The 21,576-nt window shown below is 47.8% G+C and overlaps 1 protein-coding gene across 1 annotated transcript in view; it reads left to right on the top strand.

Annotated features, from left to right (window-relative positions):
• The first annotated feature begins 2,547 nt into the window (after positions 1-2,547).
• The window catches only part of Nck1 (NCK adaptor protein 1), a 36,227-nt gene continuing 17,198 nt past the window's right edge, over positions 2,548-21,576 (top strand). The window contains exon 1 of the mRNA XM_042670362.1: positions 2,548-2,689. The gene's annotated coding sequence lies outside the window, so the exon portion shown is untranslated. The remainder of the gene's footprint in view (positions 2,690-21,576) is intronic.

The following is a 21,576-nucleotide window of genomic DNA, read 5'->3' as shown; positions in this document are numbered from 1 at the left end:
AGAGAGTGCTATATAATATATAATTAAATATATGCAGATGCAGAAAAATTATTCGTCTTAATATATTTGAGGATAAATATTAAATAAGAGATGATATCACGAATCTCGTGTCTTTGCAGTTATTAACATAAAGGTAATGTGCGGCTGGGCGCTGATGGTTCACACCTGTAATCCTAGCTACTCAGGAGGCTGAGATCTGAGAATCACAGTTCAAAGCCAGCCCAAGCAGGAAAGTCCGTGAGCCTCTTATCTCCAATAAACCACCAGAAAACCAGAAGTGGCGCTGTGGCTCAAGTGGTAGAGTGCTAGCCTTAAGCTGAAGAGCTGAGGGACAGCGCCTAAGCCCAGAGTTCAAGCCCCATGATGGGGGTGGGTGTGGGGTAGGAAGGTAATGTGGGAAAGAATAATGTCAGTTTCCATCACTGAAGAACAAAAGAAGATTTGTCAAATGCCTGTGGTTCATGCCTATAATCCTGGCCTGTCCTCAGGAGGCTGAGATCTGGAAGATTGAGGTTTGATGCTAGCTTTGGCAGAAGAGTTTATTAATACTCTTATCTCTAGAATAACTAGCAAAAAGCTGGATTGGTTGCATGGCTCAAGTGATAAGAGTTCCAGCTGAGCTCAAGCCGGTTCAAGGCTCTGAGTTCATATCTTCATATCTCAGTAGCAAAAAACCAAACAAACACCAAAACCACCTCAAAAAACAAACAAACATGAGACTTAAGACTGGTTGAGTGTGATAGTACATGCCTGTAATTCTAGTATTTGAGAAGGTAAGTCAGGGTCACAAGTTTGATACCAGTATGGATTATACAGTGAGCTGCAGTTAGGGTTACATAGTGAGGCCCAATCTAAAAAATAAATGAATACACAAACAACAACAACAAACACAAGACTTGACAGGTTTCAGATCGAATTTCTGTGTCTTAAAGTTCCAAAATTTTAAGTTGGACGCTGGTGGCTCACCCCTATAAATCCTAGCTACTCAGGAAGCTGAGATCCGAGGATTGTAGTTTGAAGGCAGCCTGGGACTGGAAGGTCCAAGAGACTCTTATCTCCAATAGACTACTGAGAAAAAGCCAGAAGTGGCACTGTGGCTCAAAACGCGAGCTCTGAGCAAAAGCAGCTCAGGAACAATGCCCAGGCCCCTGAGTTCAAGCCCTGGATGTGCAAAAAGAAAAAAAGTTCCAAAATTTTGAAATGTTTAGGTACACTGCTCTACAAATGTTCAAGAACAGCAACAACGACACCCTTCAATATTCAAAAATCTTCCTGGGGGGTGGGGGGAAAGTATACTGTAGGATATAAATGTTGAACATCAGCCTTTGTTTTGTAATCTATTTGCACTAAAAAAAAAAAAAAATCCATCAAAACAACACAAAACACAAAAATTTAGATAGTATGCTGGGTGAAAGCGTTAAATTAGCCAGGTGCTGTGACCCCTGTATCATGGGGAAAGGGAGAAGGCTGAAAGTGGTTCTTCATTTGCTATTTACATCAAGTTCAGATACAGCTCACATGGGGTCTCCATCTTTTGTGTTCCCACAAAGTAACCTAACCCAGCAGAGTTCCCCCTAAACTAGGCCACAGGAGGGCCTGATCTGTCCCAATACATCAATACATGGGAAGGTGTGTGTGTTTGTGGGGGGGGGGGCCTGGACCACTGGGAAAAGGGCAGACCATACTCCCAAAAACAGAAACTGTCTTCTTCGTAGACCACAAGGCTGCTGGCCCCAGGTCACCTGAGAACTGATAACCTCTAAGATCCCAGCTAGACTCAGAAGCCTGAGATCCGAGGATCTTGGTTCGAAGCCCACTGGGACGGGAAAGTTGGTGAGACCCTTTTGAACAATTAACCAGGGTAAAAAAACCAAACCAGAAGTGGTTCAAGTGGTAGAGCACCAGCCTTGAGCAAAAAGAAAAAAGCTCCTGACCAAGGCTCAAGGCCTGAAATGGAAGCCCTAGGACCAGCACACCCCCCCCCCAAAATAAAAGTAAGCTAAAAGGGTTGAAGACTGGAAGCTGCCCCAGGACACATCCTCATGGCTCTGTTTATCTGGGCTGGACTGTGACAGACTTCCATCTGTCCCCCAGATCTCCCATTTCTCTCCAGGCCCGCCCCCCCCCCCCCCCAGCCCCCTGCGAAAGCAATTTCTAGGTGGGGAAGGATCCAATTCAAACGCAGAATCCAGGGCGGTGAAGATCACAATCATTTTTCTGGGGGGAGGGACCGTGGATTTTCTCCAGCGGACTCCCCCTCCCCACAACGCCGTCCCCCCAAAAAGACTGAAGCCAACAGGCCCCGCCCCAGCGCCTCCCTGACCCGGGCTCACCCCCACCACCACCACCACCACCGCCACCAGCATCACCACATTTGATTGACAAGCCGGCTCGCCCAATCCCAGAGCGGCTCAGACGGCCGTTACGTCCGACACCGGAGGCGGGGAAAGGCGTGGAAGCGGCCCATGCGATTGGCCGGGGAGTGAGTTTCCTGCCTCTGGGTCCCGCCCCGCCCCGCGCGCGGCCCGCCCCCCGCCTCCCCCCACCCGCTCAGGAGCGCGACGCGGCGGCCGCGCGCAGGCCTCGTGCCGTAACGGCCTCCCGGCGGCCGCCCCGGCGTTCTGGGACCTTCTTCCTCCGGTGGACTGGAGCCCGCCCCGCAGCGGGGGTGGCGCTGGGCGGCGGCGAGGTGAGACCGGCCCCTCCTCCCCCCCACCGACCCAGCCCGCCGGGAGACGCCGGGCGGGCCGGGCGGGACCGACACCCCCGTCCGCGACCGCCCCTCCGCGGTGACGGCGGCGTCCCCCCCCCCCGGCCCCCTCCGGGGACCCGGCCTCAGGGCGCCGTCTGCCGGCGGGGCGACCTCGGGCCACGGCCCCGGGGTCGGGGGGGCGGGACCCCGCGGCCTCCCCGCCCTCCACCCCGGAGCACCCCCACCCCGGAGCACCCCCACCCCGGAGCACCCCCACCCCGGAGCACCCCCACACTCCCACCCCGGAGCACCCCCACCCCGGAGCACCCCCACACTCCCACCCCGGAGCACCCCCACACCCCCACCCCGGGGCACCCCCACTCCGGAGCACCCCCACACCCCCACCCCGGGGCACCCCCACCCCGGAGCACCCCCACACTCCCACCCCGGAGCACCCCCACACCCCCACCCCGGGGCACCCCCACTCCGGAGCACCCCCACACCCCCCACCCCGGGGCACCCCCACCCCGGAGCACCCCCCACACTCCCACCCCGGAGCACCCCCACACCCCCACCCCGGGGCACCCCCACTCCGGAGCACCCCCACACCCCCACCCCGGGGCACCCCCACCCCGGGGCACCCCCACCCCGGGGCACCCCCACTCCGGAGCACCCCCACAACCCCACCCCGGGGCACCCCCACCCCGGAGCACCCCCACCCCGGAGCACCCCCACCCCGGGGCACCCCCACCCCGGGAGCACCCCATCCCCACCCCGGAGCACCCCCACCCCGGGGCACCCCCACCCCGGGAGCACCCCATCCCCACCCCGGAGCACCCCCACCCGGGGCACCCCTACTCCGGAGCACCCCCACCCCGGGGCACCCCCACTCCGGAGCACCCCCACACTCCCACCCCGGAGCACCCCCACACTCCCACCCCGGAGCACCCCCACCCCGGGGCACCCCCACACCCCCACCCCGGAGCACCCCCACACCCCCACCCCGGGGCACCCCCACACCCCCACCCGGGAGCACCCCCACCCCGGAGCACCCCATCCCTACCCCGGGGCACCCCCACCCCGGAGCACCCCCACATCCTCACTCCGGGGCACCCCCACCCGGGGCACCCCCACCCCGGAGCACCCCCACCTCGGGGCACCCCCACCCCGGAGCACCCCCACACTCCCTCCCCGGAGCACCCCCACACCCCACCCCGGAGCACCCCCTCCCCACCCCGGGGCACCCCTACCCCGGAGCACCCCCACACTCCCACCCCGGGGCACCCCCACCCCGGAGCACCCCCACACCCCCACCCCGGGGCACCCCCACCCCGGAGCACCCCCACACTCCCACCCCGGAGCACCCCTACCCCGGGGCTCCCCCATCCCCGGGAGCAACTCCACCCCGGGGCACCCCCTCCCCGGGGCACCCCGCGTTCCCCGGGGCAGGGCACGTGAACCCCTCATCCCCAGGAGCACCCCACCCAGGACACCCCATATCCCCAGGAGCACCCCCACCCCGGGACACCCCATATCCCCAGGAGCACCCCCACCCCGGGACACCCCATATCCCCAGGAGCACTCCCACCCCGGGGCACACAAACCCCGCATCCCCGAGAACACCCCCACCCCGGGAGCACCTTCACCCCGGGGCATGTGAACCCCACATCCCTGGGAGCACCCCCACCCCGGGCACGCCAACCCCTCATCCCCGGGAGCACCCCACCCCGGGCACCCCGTATCTCCGGGAGCACCCCCACCCCGGGGCATGTGAACTCCATATCCCCAGGGCATGTGAACCCCGCATCCCCGGGAGCACTCCCACCCCGGGGCATGTGACCCCCTCTGTCCCAGGACGCCTCCCCAATCTCGGGGTGCCCCCCTCACCCTAATCCCAGAGCATCCCCTATGCCGGGACAGGTGTCCCCACCCTGAGGTATCCGATCCCCCCAACCCCGGGGATCCCCCTCACCCCATTCTGGAGCAGGACCTCCTATCCCTAGCAAACCTCCCTAGTTCTGGGGGTCCCCTGCCCCTCCCTGCCCCTCCCGGGGCGCCTCCCCAATTTCAGGACACGGTGCCCTTCCATCCCGGGACAGGCGCCCCCCCTCTCCTGGGACAGGTGAGCCCCCCCAGTCCTAGAACACGCTCCTTCCATCTTGGGGCTCCCACCCCATACCTTTCCCCAAGGGAGTAAGGGGGAGGCATCAAGAAGAAAGGTAGGAATGTGGTTGAAAAGTGGGGTACTCTAGCTCCCCCCAACTCCACCCCTGGAGGGGAAGGGCATCCTCGACGTGCCCCTCCCCCTTATGGTCCCCTCTTCCTTGGGGGAGATCTGGGGGTCCCTTCGGGGGACAAGGGGGACACACGGGGCCTGGGCTGTGAGTTCTGGGGACACGGAGGTGGCCTGTCCTGGTTGAGATGATGGGGATAGGTTGGTTGTTGTCACCAGGCTGTTGTCACCAGGCCTTAACAAGCGGTCTGCCCAAGATCAGGGCCGTGTCACCCCAGGGAGGTGGATTTTGCCCCTGGCCACCAGGGATCTGTCTCAGGGTGCGTCAGTGGAAGAGGAACTCACTACCTGCTAAGTCATCCCCAAGGTTTTTTTGTTTTTTTTTTTCTCTCTTTTTTTTTTTTAAACTCTGGGCTTGGGCGCTGTCCCTCAGCTCTTCAGCTCAAGGCGAGCGCTCTACCACTTGAGCCACAGCGCCACTTCCAGCTTTTTCTGCTTATGTGGTGGGGAAGAATTGAACCCAGGGCCTCATGCATGCAAGGCAAGCACTCTACCACTGAGCCACCTTCCCAGCTCCCTGCAGGTATTAAAAGGTGGGAGTTAGGATAAGAACAAGAAGTGGAGAAGGGGAGCATTGGATCCCACTGGGCCTGCCAAACTAGTAAGTGTTACAAGAAGTTTTATGTTTTTGTTTGTTTTATTTTTAATAGGCACCCTTTGTGTCTGTAAAGTCTCAGCCTACAGTGAGGTCAATGGGGAAATAATAGAAGAAAGTTTTGTTTGGAAGTTTTTCTTTTTCTTTTTTTTGGGGCGTGGGGTGGGGAAATGTTGTTGGTTGTGGGCTTTGAACTCAGGGCCTGGGCAACTGTCCCTGAGCCCTTTTTTGCTCAAGGCTAGCACACTACCACTTTTGAGCCACAGCACCACTTCTAGTTTCCCGGTGGTTCATTTGAGAAGAGTCTTACAGACTTTCCTGCCTGGGCCGGCTTTAAACTATGATCCTCAGCTCAGCCTCCTGAGTAGCTAGGATGACAGGTGTGAGCCCCCTGTACCAGGTTGGAAATGTTTCAATAGTGTGGTGTGGGCGGGCATAGGCACCTGTGCTGGGGCTTGAACTCAGGGCCAGGGCACTGTCCCTGAGCAGCTTCTGCTCAAGGGACTCTGCCACTTGAGCCACAGCACCACTTCAGGCATTTTCTGTGTATGTGGTACTGAGGAATCGAACCCAGAGCTTCATGCATGCTAGGCAAGCACTTTACTACTGAGCCACATCCCCAGCCTTCCTTTAGCTTTTTTCCCTTCAAGTCTGGTGCTCTACCACTTGAGCCACACCCTCACTTCTGTCTTTTTTTGGGGGGTGGATAACTGGAGATAAGAGTCTTCCAGACTTTCGTCCCAGGTTGGCTTTGAACCTTGGGCCTCAGATCTCAGCCTCCTTGATGTAAGAGTGAGCCAGGAGTGAAGACTAGCATTCTGTTAGCCAATCCCATTCACATTTTGACCTCCACACTGATTCATTAACGTTTTCATCTTTGCCTCACACTGTTTTTCTTTGGAAATTACGGTCTGTAGAGGTGGACCATAATCACAGTGTGCTGAGTAAATTTTAAATACTTGCCTCTGTTTTTTCAAGCATTCCTGTTTAGACTTTGCAATGGTTCAAAGTCCATATAAATAAAAATATATATGCTTTTGTTAGACATTAAGTGGTACTTCATGGTGCTGGTATTCCTATTTTTCTTTTTCTTTTTGGGTCCGGTCGTGGGGCCTGAACTCTGGGCCTGGGCACTGTCCCTCAGCTCTTCAGCTCAAGGCTAGAGCTCTACCACTTGAGCCACAGCGCCACTTCCTGCTTTTTTCTTTTTGCTTATGTGGTGCTGAGGAATCGAACCCAGGGCCTCATGCATGCAAGGCAAGCGCTCTACCACTGAGCCACCTTCCCAGCCCCCCTATTTTTATTTTAAAACTTTAAGAACTTTCTAAAGTTCGGGGTAGATTTGATATGATTATTGTTATAAGGAAATCTGGTCAAGAAACCTGAATTTTAGTAAGTTTACTGACCTTGATAATAGAGAAAAATACAAGAAAGTTAAGTGATCATTTTGTTGATAAGTAAAATTGAAAGGAAATCTTGAAATTGCTGAGCATTTAACAGATGTTTCCTAGATGCTTTAACATGCTTTAGGAAAGTGACTGGTAGGCCTAACTTGACATTTCAAGATCATTTTAAGATAGCAGTTAGGGCTGACTGATCTTCATGTAGCCTATATCAACCATAGAACTTACAACCTTCCCTTTAAAACTGATAACATATGCTGACTTGGTTTTGGTGACATTTATGTAACTGTGGTTTCAGTCACCTGAACACAGACCTCTAACAATTTTGCCAGGTATTTAAAGTTTCCTTCCTTCCTTCCTTCCTTCCTTCCTTGCCTGTCTCCCTCCCTCCCTTCCTTCCCCCCCTTCTTTCTTTTCTGTCTGTCTGTCTGTCTGACTGCCTGTTATGGGGCTTGAACTGGATCTGGACACTGTCCCTCAGCTCTTCAGACTACCGCTCTACCACTTGAGCTACAGCACTGCTGCTGGTTTCTGGTTTTTGGAGATAAGAGTCTCACGGACTTTCCTGTCCAGGCTAGCTTTGAACTTCGATTCTTAGATCTCAGCCTCCTGAGTAGCTAGGATGACAGCTGTGAGCCACTGGAGCCTGGCTTTTTTTTTTTTTTTTTGGTCAGTCCTGAGCTTTTTAAAATTTTTTTCCTTCCTCAAGCTAGTGTTGGAAATAAGAATCTCACAGACTTTCCTGCCTTGGCTGGCTTCAAGTTGAAGTCCCTAGATCGCATCCTCCTGAGTTGCTAGGATTATAGGTGTCTCCTGGCCCTATTTAATTTTTTTTTTTTTTTGGGGTCCGGTCGTGGTGTCTGAACTCTGGACCTGGGCGCTGTCCCTCAGCTCTTCAGCTCAAGGCTAGCGCTCTACCACTTGAGCCACAGTGCCACTTCCGGCTTTTTTCTTTTTGCTTATGTGGTGCCGAGGAATCGAACCCAGGGCCTCATGCATGCAAGGCAAGTGCTCTACCACTGAGCCACCTCCCCAGCCCTATTTAATTTTTATCTTTGAATTACTCAGTACATTTAAGTGGGTTTCCTTCCTTGCTGTTCAATTCACTGTGTTCTACCTGTTGTAGATCTTAAAATAATACTCTGAATATCCCTCACTGTTTAGAAATCTTCGAGCACAGTTTGGATCTGATAACCTTTAAAAGTCTGCACAAAACCTATTTTTCTCTGTTAGTAATTCACATTTACTGCTGTCTTAGTCTACCTTCTAATCACAGCCCTTGAAACTGAATATCTATACTTAGCCTGTCTGCTGCCGAAACCAATTTTCCCTATGTTACTCAGGTAGCCATGATGTAAAATTTTGTGGCAACTTATTTTTGGCCCTTTGAAACAGCCTCCCCAAACATTTTTGTTCCATGTGTTATTGCTTTTATTTGAATCATAGTCCTTATTTATTAACTGATTCATTTTATGTAAAATATAAAAGGAGGAAACATAGAGGTGTATCACATTTTTTAAGTCAGTATTTTTCAAGTAGTTGTACAAAGGGGTTTCAGTTCCACAAGTCAGATAATGAATACAATCCATCTTGGTCTATGTCATCCATTCTGTGATTCTCCCCCATCTCCCTGGGCTGGCTTGGAACTGAGCTCCTCAGCTCTCATCCTCCTGAGTAGCTAAGGATGATAGCCATGAGCCAGTAATGCCAGGCCTGAATGATAATTGTTCATTTTATTTATTTATTTTTCCAGTTATGGGGCTTGAACTCTGGGTCTGGGCGCTGTCCCTCAGCTCTTCAGGTCAAGGTTAACACTTCTGGGTTTTCTGGAGATTAAGAATCTCAAAGACTTTCCTGCCTGGACTGGCTTTGAACCATGATCCTCAGATCTCAGTCTCCTGAGTAGCTAGGATTACTGGTGTGAGCCACCAGTGCCCCACTCTGAATGACACTTTTTTTTTTGGTCGGTCGTGGGGCTTGAACTCTGGGCCTGGATACTGTCCCCAAGCTCTTCAGCTCAAGATGAGTGCTCTACCGCTTGAGCCACAGCACCACTTCTGGTTTTCTAGTGGTTTATTGGAGATAAGAGTCTCATGGACTTTTCTGCTCAGGCTGGCTTTGAACCACTATCCTCAGATCTCAGCCTCCTGAGTTGCTAGGATTCCAGGCACAGGAGTGAGCCACCAATGCCTGGCTGAATGACACTTCTAAAAGAAACATTTAGATTGCTCTGTGTACAACCAGTCCCAGCTCAATAATTCAATTTGTTGTCCTGGGAAGTCAGTCATTTTTATTTTCTATGTTTCCTTTCTTATTCTTGTCCTTAAGGCTTATAAGACCTTGCACAATTGGTCTTTTGATTCCTGATAGTTGTATGCTTAGCTGGTCTCCCATTTTCCTTAGGCCTGTGAGGCCTGTGAATATATTCTTCCCTCCAGCGGATGATGGCTCCCTTAGGTTAATTGGTATTAAGTTTGGCTGCTAAGAACAGAAAGATGCCAAATAATTTTACTCTCATGCCAGAGAAATTCAATATTGGCATGAGACTCAATGTTCTTTCCAGGTATCGGGGTATGTCTGTGTATTATTGGTAGTAATGTTGAAATTAAGATACTATTATATAAGGCTCTCAACATTTTTCCCTTTGGTAGATTTTTATTGTGGTATCCAATTGAAAATCTCGATTTCTTTGGGGTTGGTTGCTTGTATCTGTAACCCCAGCTGCTTGGGAAGGGTGCTTTAAGGTCAGCCTGCGTGAAAGTTAGCTTCCTCCATCTGAAGAAGTGAGCTGAGAGTGGCTGGGCAGACTTTAATCCCAGCTCTAATGGAGTCCATAAGTAGGAGGATCCTGACCTGAGACTAGTCCTGTGCAAAAACCTGGGACTCTATCTGAACAATAAAAGTGAAGGGTAGCAGTGTGGCTTAAAGTGGTATAGTCCTACCTAGGAACTCGAGACCCTCTTTTTGAACATCCTTGTCTAAAATGATCTTAGTTTTTCCCATTTAGTGTCATATAGGTTGTGGGTTTGCCATAATGTAGCTCTTACGGAGTTGAGGTGCATTTTGTCTACTTAAAATTTGGGTTTATTTGGGTTTTGTTTTAAACCATGAAGAGATGTCATTTTGTGTGTGTGTGTGTGTGTGTGTGTGTGTGTATTGAGATGGTGACACACACACACACACACACACATATATAGATGTATATATGTGTGTGTATATACATACGTGTGTGTATACATATACATGCCATTTGAGCCACAAAACCACTTCTGGCTTTTTCTGTGATTAATTGGAGATAAGAGTCTCATGGACTTTTCTGCCTGGACTGGCTTCCAACTGTGATCCTCAGATCTCAGCCTCCAGAGGATTACAGGCATGAGCCACTGCTGCCTAGTGATGGTAAACATTTTTGTGGAGGTAGCGTCTGGGATCTGAACTTAGGCTTAGGGCTTGCTATGCAAGTGCTATATTACTTGTTACATGCCTCCAGCTCTTTTTGCTTTAGCTTGCTTCTCTGCTTTTGTCCGGAGTTGGCCAGACTGTGATACTCCTATCTCTGCTTCCTCTGTAGCTGGAATTATACCATTCTTGGCTTTTGTTGTTGTTGTTTGTTATACTGGTGTTTGAATGTCAGGCCTTATACTTGCTAGGCAGGTGCTTTACCACTCTACCAGCTCTTGTTTTGTTTAGTTGTTGTTATGGTTATTATATATTTTGTGTTGTTACTGAGAACTCAGGGCCTCGTCTTGTTCTCATTTGTTTTTTTTTTTTTTGCTCAAGTTTGGCAAGCTTTACCTTCGCTTCCTGCTTTTTGTTGGTTAATTGGAGTTAAAGAGTTTCAGGAACTTTTCCTGTTCCTACTGGCTTCAAATCTCGATCCTCAGATCTCAGCCTCCTAAGTAGCTAGGGTTACAGGAGTGAGCCACCGTGCCTGGCTCATGTGGGTTATGTTTTGAGATAGGACTTCATATTCAGGCTGGCTTAGACTATAATCCAATTATTTCTGTTTGCCTGCATCACTGGGATGATGAGTGAGATGCTGCCCAGCCAGTGGTCAAGATGGAGTCTTGTGAACGTAATTATTTTTTTGGGGGGGAGGCAGGGGCTTGGAGTAGCTGTGTTCCTCTGATCTCCGCCTCTCAAGGTGATGTGAGTCACTGTTGCCCTGCAGAAATACATATTTGTAATTAGGGTCTAGTTAGGAAATCATTTAATATAAATGAACTTAATTTTTAAAAAATAGGTTCATCAGATATCATGGGTTGCAGTATGTTCCCTCCATAAAAGTATGTTCAAGTGCTATCCTCGGTACTTCACAGTGACTTTACTTGGAAATAAGAGGTAATCAAGTTAAAGTGAGACCATTAGGATCTGCCCTAATCCAGTATGTTTGGAGTTCTTTGAAAGAAAAAATATACATAGGAGGAAGCACACACACATAGGAGACATAGATACATGTTGATATATACGTCCATACGTATGGATATGAGGAAACACATATAGAAAATGCCAGGGAGAAGATGCACTACTCAAACACTGCCTGAGAGCATCAGAAGCTAAGAGAGCTGGAAAAAGGCCTTCCATAACACCTTTAGAAAGAGCATGACCAGCCAGTACTTTGATTTGGGATTTCTAGCCTTCATCAGGGAAAGAGCCTCAGGAAACAAATATACTACACAATTGGAGGAATGAAAAGGCAGTAAATAAAACACTAAGGGTCCGGGATGTTAGGATATTTTGTTTTGTTTTTTGCCAGTCCTGGGTTTTGAACTCAGTGCCTGGCACTGTCCCTGCGCTTCTTTTGCTCAAGGCTATACTACCACTTGAGCCACAGTGTCACTTCCGGCTTTTTCTGTGTTTGTGGTACTGAGGAATCGAACTCAGGGCTTCATGTGCTAGGCAAGCACTCTAGCACTAAGCCACATTCCCAGTCCTGTTGGGATATTTTGTAATCTCAGTACTTGAGAGGATTTCAAGTTTGAGGTCACTGGACTCTGAGCTTGAGACCATCCTCAGCTATTTGAGTCCCTGTCTCAAAACACAAAAAGTAAAAACTAAAACGGAGGTTCTCTAGGAAAAGTAACTGCTGGAGGTAATTGGTAGCCTGGAGGCTGGAAGAACAAAGGAGAGTTTGGAATTTACATATAGAAAGGCTGAAGTGGATAGAGAGAGAGAGTGAATTATAATCAAGAGGTATGTAAATGGCTGAGGGTTGGATTTTAGTGCTGACAGTTTCAATGAAACAAAAGGCTGAATGAGACATTTCAGAGGCTAGTGAATACAAATTGATGCGTGGTGCTAGTAGGGTCTGGTGAATGGGAAGATAATGGCTTGCCGTGAACAGATTGGCGAAGAGGTTGGAGAGCTGCAATTTGGAGGTCACGAGGAGTTGGGTCTGAGGCCTGTGGAGTTTGAGGTGACAGCAAGACATTCAAGTAGAAATGGTGAAGAGTAGCTTTGATGAGAGAATACAATTGGAGTCAACCAGCCATAAGAATGGAAGAACTATTGAGGGTGTCTATGGAGAACAGATGGCTTACGATGAGGGAAAAGAGGAGCCAGAAATTGGAATCTGAAGGAGGTAAAAGGAGATAAGGATTAGGGGTAAGAAAAAGCAAGAGTTTCAAGAGAGGTATGGTTAGCCTGGCTACTGCTTATGGGATGTTTCTGCATTGTTAACCTCCATGAAGTAGTTTGAAGTGGGAGGATAGCTTGAGCTTTCTTCTCCCTGAAGATGTACAGTTGAATAAGAATGAGAACGATAAAAGGTGCAGCTTAGCCGGGCGCGGGTGGCTCCGTGGCTCACACCTGGCATCCTAGCTACTCAGGAGGCCCAGATCTGAGGATCACGGTTCAAAGCCAGCCTGGGCAGGAAAGTCCGAGAGACTCTTATCTCCAATAAACCACTAGAAAACCGGAAGTGGTGCTGTGGCTCAAGTGGTAGAGCACTCGCCTTGAGCTGAAGAGCTGAGGGACAGTGCCCAGGCCCAGAGTTCGTCTCACAACCGACCAAAAAAAAAAAAAAAGTGCAGCTTTAACTTCTTATCTTTTCGAGACAAGTGCTGAAGTATACAAACTTTTTTTTTTGTGGTGTGTGTGGGGGTGTTTGCTGGTTCTGGGGCTTAAACATAGGACCTGGGTGCTATCTCTAAGCTCTTCAGCTCAAGGCTAGTGCTCTACCACTTTGAGCCACAGTGCCACTTCCAGTTTTCTGGTGACTCATTGGAGATAAGAGTCTCACGGACTTTTCCTGTCTGGGCTGGCTTTGAACCTCGATCCTCAGATCTCAGCTCCTAAGTAGCTAGGATTATAGGCATGAGCCACCAAGGGCCCAGCAAGACAAAAGGAATTTGTTTCATAATAATCCAGTGAGGAAGCAGAAGTAAGTGCCCTGAATTGATGTTTGCAGCTGGCTCATGGATTAATATGTGTGATCTCCTCTTTCGTGTATGTTTGAGATTTTACATAATAAAAAGTATAGACAGGTGGCAGTGGTACTCACAACTGTAGTTCTAGCTACAGGAGGCTGAGCCCTCAGAATAGAGATTTGAAGCCAGCCTGGCAGAAAAGTCCATGAGACGCATTGCCAAGTAGCTGCCAAAAAAGCCAGAAGTACACCTGTGACCTCTGGGGTAGACGGCCAATCTAGAGCAAAAAAATCTAAAGGACAGTGCCCAGGCCTTGAGTTCCATCCAGCCTTTAGTACTGACACCAAAGAAAGTTAAAAAACAATAATTAAGAAAAAGAAAAGCCCACAATTTGATTACGTACCATGGCAAGTTATTTGAACATTTGAAGGTTTAATCTCTTTAGTTATACATGGGGCCATAGTTCATCATGTTGCTGGGGAGGTCATTTAGCATCCTTCATGCATTGTGTCCAGAAAACATCTCTGAAGTATAGTACAGTGAGATGATTCAGGCCTCCAAGTTAAGGAGTTTAAAGGGAGAAAAGGTGTTTGGACTGCTTGTAGCAGCTTTTTAAAATTAATACTCAGTAGTCTGCCTCTTGGCTATTGTTAAACCTGAATTGATGTGCACACATAAATACACATAACTGGGTTATTAAATTTGGCATTGTCTCTAATCGAGGTTTCCTTAATCTATGTGGTTTTTTATTTCTTATTTATTTTTGTTGGTCTTGGGGCCTGAACTCTGGGCCTGGGCATTGTCCCTCAGCTCTTCAGCTCAAGGCAAGTGCTCTACCACTTGAACCACAGCATCATTTCAGGCTTTTTCTGCTTATGTGGTGCTGAGGAATTGAACCCAGGGCCTCATGCATGCAAGGCAAGCGCTCTACCACTGAGCCACCTTCCCAGCCCTTACTTTTTATGCTGGCCTTAAAATTGTGATCTTTTGCCTCAGTCTCCCCAGTGCTTTCTTCCATCTGAAGAGCTCTTTTTTGTAAAATGTTCTTTTCTCCTTCAGTCATTTCACGTGCTTAATATCTTGTGTATTGGCCCTATTTGTTTTAGCAGAAATGTTGTTTCTTGTTTAAATAGTAGACAAAATCTAGGATAGTTTAGATTGAGAAATAGTAGCTCAAGGGTAGAATCTAATTTCAGCTTCATGTCAGATTCTATGTTATACTGTCTACTTAAATTTTTTTGTTTGTTTGTTTGAAAGCTGGACACTGATGCTTCACGCCTGCAATCCTAGCTACTCTGGAAGCTGAGATCTGAGGATCGCAGTTCAAAACCAGCTGGGGCAGGAAAGTCTGTGAGACTTTTATCTCCAATGAACCATAAGAAGCTGGAAGTGGAAGTGTAGCTAAGGACTAGATCACAAGCCTTGAGCACAAAAGCTCAGCGACAGCACCCAGGTCCAGATTTCAAGCCCCAGGACTGACAAAGAACATCTTTCCATTGTCCTTGCAATCATCACAAGAGTCTGTCTGAATGAACAGCTGGGTTTCTAAGTCAGTTCTGGCACTAGTCACGAGCAACAGAGATTTACCATTCTGATTGACCATTTACAGATTCCATATTATATCCCAAGTTGATGGACCCTCACCTGAAAAATGTAGGAAGACTGGGGGAAATGGGGGTAGGGAGTTGGAGAGAAGTCGTCTTTTAGGAGAGAGCTGACATAAAGAGAGAGCAGATTGTCACTGTTATGGAGAACAGATGCTAGTATAATGGGAGAAGCAGCTAGTCAGTATTTTGATTAACCTAGTTTTGATTCTTAAAGGGACCAGTGAGGTTTTCTGCATTTAGAAACAATCAATACCAGACAACTTACACCAGAATTGCAGTTCTCAGCCAGGCACCAGTGGCTCATGCCTGTCATCCTAGCTATTCAGGAGGCTGAGAGCTGAGGATCGTGGTTCAAAGCCAGCCCGGGCAGGAAAGACCCTGAGACACTAATCTCCAATAAACCACCAGAAAACCAGAAGTGGCGGTGTGGCTCAAGTGGTAGAGCGCTAGCCTTAAGCTGAAGAGCTGAGGGACAGCGCCCAGGCCCAGAGTTCAAGCCCCAAAACTGATTAAAAAAAAAAAAATGCAGTTCTGTTTTCTCACCTCTTGCTTCAAGGGATAATTATATCAACTTTTTAAAGCTGTTCCTGGTATTTTGTATAGATATCTTAAGTCATTTATCTGTATTATCTGGTCATTGAGTTTGGACATTAATGAGGTTACTCGTTTTTTATTAGCGTACATTCATTGTGACATTTCCACACGTGTACAAATGTCTTCCTATCAATAGTTTCATCTCCCAGGCCTCTATTTTCCCTCCCCTGCTTCTGCTTCTTAAAACTATTTCAATATGTTCCACTGTTCTATTTTCATACATGCAAACAAACTTTGTCAGCCCTATTCATCCTCATTCCCCACCCCCTAGCTATGGGATATTTGTTTTCTTAACCTTTCTTGGTCTGTTTTCTTGACAGATTATTGATCTATATTTAATGTTTTAATTATTGGGACCATGTAAACATTTAAGTGCTCTTTGGCTAACCTATCACCTGTGACTAATGTGTTTTATTGTGTAACTTAGAAATTGCCAATTTTTTTTACTTTGAACTTGTAGCCAAGTCTTATACCTTTCAATTGTTCTAGGAATTCTCGATTGTGTAGTTTTTTCCCATGATCTGTCAGTTAATCTATCATTCTTCCCTCCCCGCCACGCCACAAATCAGTCCTCCTCCAATTTAGGCTGTTTCTTGAGACCCTCTTTTTTTGTTGTTGTTGGTCGTGGGTCCTGTACTCTGGGCCTGGGCGATGTCCCTCAGCTCTTCCGCTCAAGGCAAGGGCTCTACCACTTGAGCTACAGCACCGCTTCTGGTTTTCTGAGTGGTTTATTGGAGATAAGAGTTTCAAAGCCTTTCCTGCCTGGGCTGGCTTTGAACCGTGATCCTCAGATCTCAGCCTCTTGAATAGCTAGGATGACAAGGTATGAGCCACCGGTGCCGGGCTCTCGAGACCCTCTTGAAATCTACTTTATATGCTAGTAGAAATTCCTCTGCTTTCCTTCATCACTTCCATTCTTCCCGGATCCTGTGTCTCCTTTGTCTTGTTTTACTCCCTTGTTTTGTATGAATATGTTGACTAGTGGTTTTCTGAGTAAGTGGACATTGGAATTAATTTTTGAGAATCAGTGTCTAAAGATGATTTTACAGCTTGCATATTTGATTGGCAGTTAACTGCCTAGTGTTTAGTGGGTACAGAAATTCACTTGTAAGGTAACAGTTGCTCTGCAGATGAATGGTGGTGTTAGTTGCTCAATATTGTATGTGTTTTGTATAGTTGGCCAGGGTTCTCATTAACAAATTACCCTAGATTTGTTGCTTAAAGGGCAGAAATTCATTGTCTTACTGCTTTGAAAGTCTGTAAGTTTAGTTGTCAGCAGGGTTAATCTAAGAGTTTCTTCTCTGGCTCTTCCCACCCTGCTCCCCCCCCTTTTCCTTCCTTCCTTCCTTCCTTCCTTCCTTCTTTCCTTCCTTCCTTCCTTCCTTCCTTCCTTCCTTCCTTCCTTCCTTCCTTCCTTCCTTCCTTCCTTCCTTCTTCCTTTTTTTTGGGGGGGAGGTCTGGTCGTAGGGCCTGAACTCTGGGCCTGGGTGCTGTCCCTCAGCTCTTCAGCTCAAGGCTAGCGCTCTACCACTTGAGCCACAGCGCCACTTCCGGCTTTTTTCTTTTTGCTTATGTGGTGCTGAGGAATCGAACCCAGGGCCTCATGCATGCAAGGCAAGCACTCTACCACTGAGCCACCTTCCCAGCCCCTTATTTTTTATTTTTATTTGGTGTCAGTCCTAGGGCTTGAACTCTGCCTAGGCACTGTCCCTGAGCTCTTTTGCTCAAAGCTAACACTCTATCACTTTGAACCACAGGTCCACTTGTGGTTTTCTGGGGGTTAATTGGAGATAAGACTTTATCCTGCCCAGCCTGGCTTCAAACCACAATTCTCAAATCTCAGACTCCTGAGTAGCTAAGATTACAGGCATGAGATCAGTTTCATATTGTATAATAACTGTTCAGTAAATGTTTGTTGAAGAAAAAAAATGAATTAATGCATAGTACTTTTCCTTTTTGTTTTCATAGAATAAGATTATTTTTTTCTTTTTGCTTATGTGGTGCTGAGGAATGGAACTCACTCATGCAAGGCAAGCACTCTACCACTGAGCCACCTTCCCAGCCCCCAGAATAAGATATTTTTTAGTCTTAATTTCTGATGCGCTTGTAATTTCTTTTTTTAACTTAGTTTTTAAGAATAATTTATTTTCCTAATAGTTGAATTTGTTTAATTAAGTTTAAGAATAAAAACTTTGGCAAGATACTAAGGCCTAAAAAATTGGAGGAAAAAAATCAACTTACGAATTACCTTGTCTTTTTGCATTGTTTATGGCTTGTCAAAGTTAGTTATTCTTGGATTGTTCTCCCTTCATTGTTTACTGAGAGAGTCAAACTTCCGGCCTTAGTCACTTGGGTATTGTTACTAAGCTGATTCTTATCAGAAACAGGAAATTGTCAAGATGTGTGTGTTAAAGTACAGTAAATTCTAAAATGGCTTTTTGGAGTACCACTGTAGATTTCCTGGTAGATTTTTTTTTCTCTACTACTAGTTAGTTTCTTTTCCCTCAAAAAATAACTGACAGGCCTGGAAATAAGATTCTGAGTTCCTTAACTGTATTGCACAAATCCCCACACCCCAAACAAACAAAAACCAGCGAACTTGCCTCAAAGAGCCAAATCTGTCACTTCCTATATGGCAAATGGTGTCTTTCTCAGAGTTTACAAATTGAGCCCAGTGATTGGTTCAGTGTTTGCACAGTGTTACTGCTATATAGCTATACCTAATGTGTTTGTAACAGTAGCTTGGGAAAGAACATACCTAGGTATTTGAGTTGGATTTCCCTAAATGTTTCCAGAGTACACCTATTTCCATAATAATGGGATTTCTAATTTCCTTTTCATTCTGGAGGTTGTGGAAGCTGCATGAAATTTGATGATAAAATAGAAGATTTTAGATCTTGAACAAACCTCATTATGGATTGAATAATGATACAACGTCCTGCATACACGAAAATAAGTCCATTCAGAGTATAAGACCAAGGAAGGCCTTTTGCTCAGCATTTAGTTAATTTGCATACAGTGAGTGGTTAGGGAGGAAGCTCCAGCTTCAGGGAGGCCCACTGGACAAGTCTCAGTCACCTGACCTTGAAACCAGAGAAACAGGCAGAGGTGAAGTTACTCACAGCGTGATCACACGTGGAAGAATGGCGATCTGTTGAGCTAAAACCTGTCTTCAGAGTGCTTATTGCAGTGTGGCTGTTATGTAGGACAGAAGGACAGGCACAGGTTGGGTAGCAGCTCATGTTGTGATCTGCTTGCTCCTTACCTCTTGGCCATTAGCTACACCGAGGCTGAATTGGTGCCAAAGAGGTCTCTGTGGCCTAGGAGGTAGTTTCCGTCCTTTGTATTAAGAGGAGCATCAGTGAGGCCTCTGGTGCTTGAGGTTGAAGGTAACCGTAGGGGAGAGAGACTCGAGAGAGCTGGAAAGGAAGGAAGTGACATAAGATGGAGGTAAACACTGGGAGGAATTAGCTAGGTCAGTGACCTGGCCCTCCTTCAAACCCCTACTGTGAAGTCATGATTCCATTTCAGTGGGAGCAGTGCCCAGCTGTTGGACTTTGCCAAAACAAAAGGCAGGAGAACAGTCAGGGCTGGTGGTGCACACCTGAAATCTCAGCCCTTGGGAGGCCGAGGCTGAAGGATCAAGTTAGACTAGACAAGGTGGAGGCTGGTCTGCACTGTGTAGTAACATAGTAATTTTTTTTGGGGGGGGGGGTCTGGTCGTGGGGCCTGAACTCTGGCCTGGGCGCTGTCCCTCAGCTCTTCAGCTCAAGGCTAGCACTCTACCACTTGAGCCACAGCGCCACTTCAGGCTTTTTTTCTTTTTGCTTATGTGGTGCTGAGGAATCGAACCCAGGGCCTCCGGCATGCAAGGCAAGCGCTCTACCACTGAGCCACCTTCCCAGCCCCAACGTAGTAGTAATTTTTATAGACCAAGATCAAAGGCCTTGTCTAGAAGATGACTCAACAGAGCTCCGCTGGAGTTTGGTCATAGAGATATCTAGATTATTCTTAGCAGCTCTCTGCTTCACACTACAAATGTGTGCATTGTGCCTGGCTTTTTTTTTTCTTCCTGTCAGTGCCTGGGCGCTGTCCCAGAGCTTCTTTTGCTCAAGGCTAGCACTCTTCTACTTGAGCCACAGCGCCACTTCCATTTTTCTAGTGGTTTTATTGGAGATAAGAGTCTCTTGGACTTTCCTGCTGGCTTTGAACCGCTATCCTCTGATCTCAGCCTCTTTATGTACTGAGGAATCTGAACTCAGGACGTCATGCGTGCTAGGCAAGCACTCTACCACTAAGCCACCTTCCCAGCCCATGCCTGGCCTTTTAATACTGTTAATGATTAAACCTTTTTATTTCTTATTAAAGTTTGTCACTTACGTTGTCTTTTTGAAGGAGCTTGTTTAATCTTTCATCAATTTTCAATTTCATTGATTGCTACTTTTTCTTCACTTCTGCTTGCTTCAAGTTTATTTTGCTCCTTTTTTTCCTAGGTTCCTGAGGTGTGAGAGATTAGAAAACTCATTGGAGGATTTTCTTCTTTCTGGTTTGGTGCTGTAAATTTTCCTTCCAGGCAGTCTTCCAGTTTACAGCCAGTGATCTCTTGAGGGACAAGTTCTGAACCAGGCCAGAGCTCATTTCCCCTTACCAATTTCTAGTTCCATTCTATCGCCAGCCAAGAGGTTCAAGGTCAGACTGTGTGATTCCAGTTCGCTGCAATGTGTTGAGGGTTCATTTTATGGCCCAGGGGATGTGACAGATTGCTGTCTTCTTTTTACGCACTTGGAAGTATGCGTGTTTATTCTGTTTGGCGGCAGAGGATTGTCTCCATGTTAGTTAGATCCTGTTGGTGGACTGTGTTGTTGGGGGTGTCTTTTGTACCTGTGCTCATTTTCTCTGGGCTAAGTAAAGATTCTGGCTCCTAAATTGGGCTCTCTACCATCTAGCAGATACGCTGATGCATGTCTAGTTCTCTGAAGGGTTGGAAGTCTGGGTTTGTTACTTGGACTTTGATCTTCTGGGTGGGGCTGCCTTTTTTTTTTTTTTTTTTTTTCTTGTGGTATTGTCTGAAAGCTTTCTGTTTTGCCCAGCTATCCGGTTTGGGGCCTGTTATCTGGAGAGCTGGGGCTGCTGTGGACTTTGTGCGGCTTTCTGTGCCTGGCTCACCCCCACGCACGTGCTTACGCACGCACCCTACATGTCAGGCAAAAGTCACCAAGAGGGAATTGCCACTCTGTCGTGGCTGGAGTCTTGAGGGCTCTGGTTGCCTTCTCCTCAAGTTCAAAGCTTACTTCTGTGTGCAGTTTCATTTGTTCTTAGCTAGAGGACTAGGGAAAGGCCAGCTTCCCTTTCCTCCCAGAATTGCAGGTCCTCTTGTCTAATTTGCTTTCACATTCTATATAAAGCAGGACTGGCTGTATTTCCCTAAAGGACAGCGAGCAGCAGATCTGGTATGAGTTATTAATTCTACCACCATATGCAAAGTTCTCATCTGCTTGCATGACAATTGCATGTTTATTTTATTTGATCTTTTTGCCAGTCCTGAGGCTTGAACTCAAGGCCTTGGGCGCTGTCCCTGAGCTGCTTTTTGTTCAAGGCTAGCGCTCTACCATTTGATCCACAGCACCACTTCTCGCTTTTTCTGTTTGTGTGGTGCCAAGGAATCAAATCCAGGGCTTCATACATGCGAGGCAAGCACTCTGCCACTAAGCCCCATTCCTAGCCCCTACTTGCCTGTTTATACAGTGTGGTTAACTCCCTCTACCTCTGTGTGAACCACATGATTTGACAGTGGTGCCCAGTTTCCATCCCCACCAGCCCATTGACATTGAATCTGCATACTAAGAATCAGATGTAAAGTTTCTTCCAAGACTACATCTTGTTGAGCTTTGTATGTGAAATAAACACACAGAAATGGTGCTAAGTGAGAATTGTTTTAAGAAAATTAAATCAGTTGATTTGAAAAGACTTACTAAAGGAAATCACATAAAATGTCCTTGCTTTTCAAGCAAATCGGGGAGACAC

This window comes from Dipodomys spectabilis, unplaced genomic scaffold (genome assembly GCF_019054845.1).
Source record: "Dipodomys spectabilis isolate Male_0828 unplaced genomic scaffold, ASM1905484v1 ptg000542l, whole genome shotgun sequence".
NCBI lineage: Eukaryota > Metazoa > Chordata > Mammalia > Rodentia > Heteromyidae > Dipodomys > Dipodomys spectabilis.
The sequence above is the reverse complement of the archived record's forward strand: the minus strand, read 5'-3'. Positions and strand labels throughout refer to the sequence as shown.